Below are 6,504 nucleotides of genomic sequence, written 5' to 3' on the forward strand. Positions count from 1 at the left end.
ATAGTCGTTGCAATACAATTTCAACCTTATATATAGTTGCACATGTAGGTACTATTTCAGAAATAAGCTTTTTTATGTTATAGATTTAAATAAAATTTATATTATTCATTTTTTTTTTTTTTTTGATAGCACTTTAAAATTTCAAAACATTAACATTGGATACAATATACACTTTTAGACACGTATGTAAATTTGTGGACAAACGTAAATTACGCTCAACGAAGCATAAAAATTGTGAATTGCACCCGGTATTTTTCAGATATAAATTTCTACGTATTAAATTGCGCCCCATAGAAATATTATTTTTATGATAGTCATTCAGTATTACCTAAAAGACACCACGAGAAGGCGACTATCACTGTCCTCCAAAAAGTTGCTTATTGCTTAGTTTGCTTGTAATAAATTAATTACTTAATAAAATTGTAAATTTAATTTTTTATTGAAGTTAGGTTAATTTACAGTAAATAATGATAAAATAGTAAAAATAAGAAGAATACGTTCTAAAATATTAGTAGTCGTAATATATGTAAAGTCATTGTATTGTAATATCATAATGGTTTTAAACACTTTTGTATACTTATTGGTGCAAAAACTGAATGATAAACAAATAAATGTGTAAAAGTGTTTAAAATAGATATTGATGAATTCAAGGTCACTTATAGATACTATGAGCGCAATTAAATAGAAATTTATACTTTAAAAATACCGAGTGCAATTTACTTTACTATTTTTAATACCTGTTCACCGTGGACGCAATTTACAATCGCCCAAATTTGTATACAGAGAGTTATAATAAAAACTTATTTAATGAAAAAAATAAATAAAAAATTATTTTTTAAAATTACCTAAAAACCCTAACTGTTTGTAATTGTTAGATTGTTTGGATCAATAACGAGTAGATAAGTGTACAAATGCTGCTAACGTGATTAAATTCATCAGAATTATCAAACGATATCGAAAACTTAAATCATTATAATGAATTACTTTTGAAAAATAATAATTATTTACCTTATTATCCACTGTATGAATGAATAATATTTACGATTAACCTACCTAACGTATACAGTACTCATCGCCCGTAGGCTAAAGCTAAGTTAGTGTCTGAGTCATAATTGCTATAGTCATAGTGGTTGTTGTTGCAAGCTCGCATACAAAATTACTCAATGCCCAAAGGTAAAAAAATACAATAAATAAATATATAAGAATAATATATTATTTATTTATGGTATTAATATTTAAGTGAATCATAACAAGTAACAACATGATAAACTAAAGTATTAGGTTCGAGTATCACGTACTTAAAGTCGGATGTCAAAAGAAGCGCAAAACAATATTTTCAACTTACATACAATATAAACTATTACAACGGTAAAAATGCATTATTATAATTATTGGAATACTATGTAATAAATTAAATGATTTTTAGAAATTTACAATAGTTAACTAAAAATAATATATAAGACACGATAAAACATTTATAACCAAGAAAAATATTATTACTATATCGCGGCATATTCGTTTTGAAACAAATGAATGATGATTAAAATTATTCAATAATCAGTAGGTAACTATTTTCAAAAATGTTTATCTAAACTCTAGAGATATAAATGTCTATATATATTAATTATTCTCTTATTCTTGAATTTTTTTTTAGAATTTGTAATTTTGACTAATAAAGTATGAAATTTAACACGTACATTACACTATTACAGTGACTTACTCAATGATGAGGCACACTCATATCTACACTGTGCAACAAAGCTGGGGAAAGTACATAATACTTTCCCACTTTTTTATTATTAATCTCTTTAAAGGTTTAATGTTTTCAATACTATTTTTATATGGCTATATAAGTTAAAAAAAACTCCGTTCACAGACGTTTATGAATTCGGCGATTTATCAATGCTTTCACGCGACGCAAACGTTCACTCAAAATTCATTATATGATTGATTTTAAACGAACGTTTGCGATTGAGTTAGGGCGCTATTTATTTACATTTCTAATATATTGCAAATGATTATGAATGAAACCGGCTTTAATATCACAATATTCACCATCATATCCAGTCCATTATTTTTGCACAGCATCTTGTAATTATTAATGTAGAACTGGATGAAATATCATCGAGCTTCTGCCCTGTCAAAGTTAAAGCTCCAATTTCCTTTAGTCACACGTTACTAAATTGTTAATATTCGGAATAAGTTATTCAAAACAAGATACGCCATGGATAGTTGAAGACTTTTACATTATCTATTTCGATTACCTACAGTACAATACTAATATTATTGGTAGGTAACTAATTACTAAAGTAACTGTATAAAATATAACTCATCTAGAGACAAGAGCAGAGATGAGGAGAAGTTTTACCATTACTATAATTTAACCACGTTTGTCATTTATTTATTGGTTTGATACAAATATTTTTAAAGTACAATCGTATTCTGCAGTAATAATTAAAAACTAATTATTACAATGACAATATACGAGTATATATATCGTAGTATATAGTTATCGTAGATAAACTGGTATAAAATTAAAAAATCATCATTCATCAAACTTGATTAAAGTATCTACTGCTACGAAAGATTAGATTATAAATAATATATAAATATTATTAATTAAAATTCTAAATTACTAAAATGTCAATAGTAGAGCATTGATTTTTGATCGGTGCCTATTGTACTAATATGTCTACTATCGAATACATAAATCACGGCTAATGTTAATAAATTTTTTTAATTCAACATAGTAATATAGTAATAGTTGGAATAGTTAGATTATACAGCAATTTTTAAATTGAATACCTTCTTATCAAAAAAGAGAGCCTATAGAATACATTTGTACTGTCCTATAGACAAGAGAAGTACAAGTATTCAAGAGAATGTGGCCAGTTCAATACCATATAGTTTAATATAAATAGTATATTACGTGTATTTCTGATATCTACTATGAAATAAAATAAAAATAATATTATGTGCGTTGTATAGTTATCTCAATACAGTTTATTTAAAATTATATTTCTCAACCAACTACGTATTTTTTACTAAATAAATTTAAGTTTTCTAATTTTAAACTGAATACGCATTTACCATACTACCATAGACATAATAACATTGAATTTAATATGACTATTAATTTATATTAATACAATATTTTTCATGTGATATATACGTACTATATTTTACTATAGTAGTATAGTCTATAATAATAATAACAATAAATACTCTGTCTTAATGTCTATAATCAAATAATTTAGCATTTGTTTATAAATGTACTTGTGTATTTTTAGCTACCTACTTGAGATTTCAGTCAATCATACCATATATTGACCCAACATCTGTTATACATATATTAACATAATATTATTATGTTTATGGATGGAATTAAACAGTGGTTTGAGCTTTAAAAATTTTTTTTAACTGAATATTATTTTTATACTATAATCTAACAACCTGAATGTTTAATTAGTCTACAAGTGTATGGTGATCAATTTCAAGCAATGTATGTAACTACAGAGTCTACTCTAGATACTAAGTTTTATAAAATTAAAATTTCTAAAGATATAATTTATGATAAGCATCAAAAAAGTGCCACAATAGTGGTTTAACACTCCCTGTAGTTGATAACGATATATACAATGAATTAAATAGGTACTTATAACATATAAGTTATAATAAAAGTTATTGCAATACCTACGTCTGGTTCTAATTTTATTTTCAGTATAAAATAACCAATTGTAATTTCTGATTACTAAAATTAAAAAATTTAAATTATATTTATTTCTGCCATTCAAATTATTTCCAGTCGAACAATAATTAATTAAACAATATCCACGTTTAATTGACTTAAATAATTTAATTTAGTAGTGTGATATTTTTATTCTAGTTTTAATAATCCATCTGTTTTATATTTTTCCTACTTTGTTTTAGAGAAAATTTTTGCACAATACCCAATTCTTACTTTACTCATAATAATATTGATAATATTAATGTAAATCAAAAACAGTATATATCATACAAAAATATAATACATATCTTATTTGTGAGTATACCTATACTCGGTTCCAGTTGCGGCTTTCATCCTTGATGTCATTCAGTTCTGTATTGTTTACGTCACAGTGGAGTGATTAAATGCAATATCCTAAAATCCTAGGATACCAAAACTAATATCACGTGAATAAAGTTATTTATAAATTCGAAATTGTATACCGTACACTGTTTTAATACCTACCTCAGGTATTTGCTCACTTGACGCATTACGAAAATAAACTAAAAACTATAAAACATTTGTGTCGGCTGTTAAGACCACCCGATGACCTGTAATGGCTTTATAGCGATTATAATATTTCGTCTCTCACTATCTCAACACTTATAAATGTACCTAGCTCTTTTTTAATATATTAATGCACTTGCCAACTATTCATTAGTATATGATATTATACTATTACACAAACCTTAATTTATTATTGTCCCCCTATAGGGAATTTATCCTCATGCAATATGTGTATGGGCGGTATACCTATGTGTAATATAATAATGATAACATATTTTATTTTTACGGCCGTGTTAAAAACATTTAAAACATTTTAGCACGCCATTGTTTCCAAGGCCATGACGAAATGTATGATATTTTGAAAAAGTTTCAATTGCAGCATTAAACTGCCTTTGTAATGAAATATACAATTTATTCGTTCTTTAACATGTGTACCTATAACGTGCAATGTGAATATGCGATGATGCCATAGTATTAAAATGAAAAAATTTTTTAAGTACTAATAAAATACTTATATAGACAATATCGTTTATCAGATATGTTAATATCTATCATATTATAAAAGGCAGATTTAATTATAAAGATATCTATAATATGTATCTTTCTTTTTAAATTCAACATACAATCTGAATTTGATTAGGTTTCAGTTTTGTGTTCTGATTATTCCAGAAGATATGCCATTTGCGTATCGTGTTATTTTTATATTAAAAAAAAATTAAAACGGCATTCTATTATTATTATACTTGTGTTGGATACAAGCGATATAATTTGGCATGTTCTTCTGCCGGTTTCTTTCCTTTTGATTCCGGTATTTTGCCTTTGATGCATATACGTATATATAAGTGATATTTGTTTAGGTATGTTATTTTTTTTTTATATTTTAGAGTCCATTTTTTATTTTTGCGGGGGCCCAAATTTCTTTGTTACACCACTGGTGACTTCTCTCTTCACTGATTGTCCACTTATGTATTTACATTTTCATTTTACTATACCCGTATTGTAACCCACTTATTTCGCTCTTAAATTCGAATATTTTTTGTAAAACTAAAACAATAGAAAGTTTTTTATTCAACAAATTAATTTAAGCTCGAAAAATTATTTATTTATATTTAACAGATTACTAATAAATGCAATATATATTGATAACAACTAGAGAATACGTAAATTATATGCCAAGTTTAACAATATTTATGCCTATGTTTCATCTATAAGACTATAAAGGTATTATAGTTAAAATGATTAACAATCAACCAAATGAAAAAAAGTAACTTTGTGTTGCTACTAGCCGTTTGTCACACGACCGTTGGGTGTGGTGCCTGACTGCATATTAAAATTTTATATTTTACTAATAACGACCAACGTATAAAAATGTCATGGAAAGTGATCCAAATTTTTAACCATAAAAATAAACGAAACGTGATCATTTTATACTGCCAATGTTTTAAAAATAAGAAATGAAATAACATTCATTTATTTATTATTTTGTTATTAATATCAACTGTTACAAAATAATTAATATCATTGTTACCTATCTATTATATTGTAAATATGTTTTTTCTATTTCCCAATGGCCTTTGTGGCCGAGGGCTATAATTTAATAATATAAAAATAACAATAATGGTAATAATTAATACGTATTTTAATAAACCAAACAATAATTTCCCATCATCATAATAATCATATATAATATACAATTATTATACTCAGTAAACACAACAATGCAATTAATTATGACAAATTAAATACTACGAGAATACATATAATATGGTTCGGTTTGTTATTGTTTTGCTTTTTACTTATTCTATACACTATTACTGTCTTATCAACATAAACTTACCAGCTAATAATTTCGTCTAAGACCCTATTTCATATAAATTACAGTAAACAGTTCAAATATAATAATATGTTTGGCCATAAATAATTTATAAGAAACACGGATATTATTGTTTTGGAAATATTAAGACATGCAATATAATCAAAAACATAAATGTTATAATATTTGCGGTAAAATGATTAAAAATTAAGCATTTTAGATCTTTATTTCAAATGTTTGAATTTTTATGTCAACATCGGATTTGTATCCACCAAGATATCCCCTGTTAATATATTTTTTGTTCAATCTTTAGGTATATTCGATACCTAGCAACTTTTAAATCCATATTTAGAAACTTTGTTTTTCATAAAAACCAATATTGTTATACTTTATTCTCGGTAATATTAAAATATAAAAT

The 6,504-nt window shown here is 25.5% G+C and overlaps 1 long non-coding RNA gene across 1 annotated transcript in view; it reads right to left on the reverse strand.

Annotated features, from left to right (window-relative positions):
- The window catches only part of LOC126551559 (uncharacterized), a 21,695-nt gene extending 16,970 nt beyond the window's left edge, over window positions 1–4,725 (reverse strand). Inside the window, exons 1-2 of the long non-coding RNA XR_007605487.1 lie at window positions 4,232–4,725; window positions 4,053–4,163 (exon numbers count right to left, since the gene is read on the reverse strand). This is a non-coding gene — a long non-coding RNA (uncharacterized LOC126551559). The remainder of the gene's footprint in view (window positions 1–4,052; window positions 4,164–4,231) is intronic.
- Between the last annotated feature and the right edge of the window lie 1,779 nt (window positions 4,726–6,504).

Source organism: Aphis gossypii, chromosome X, assembly GCF_020184175.1.
Source record: "Aphis gossypii isolate Hap1 chromosome X, ASM2018417v2, whole genome shotgun sequence".
NCBI lineage: Eukaryota > Metazoa > Arthropoda > Insecta > Hemiptera > Aphididae > Aphis > Aphis gossypii.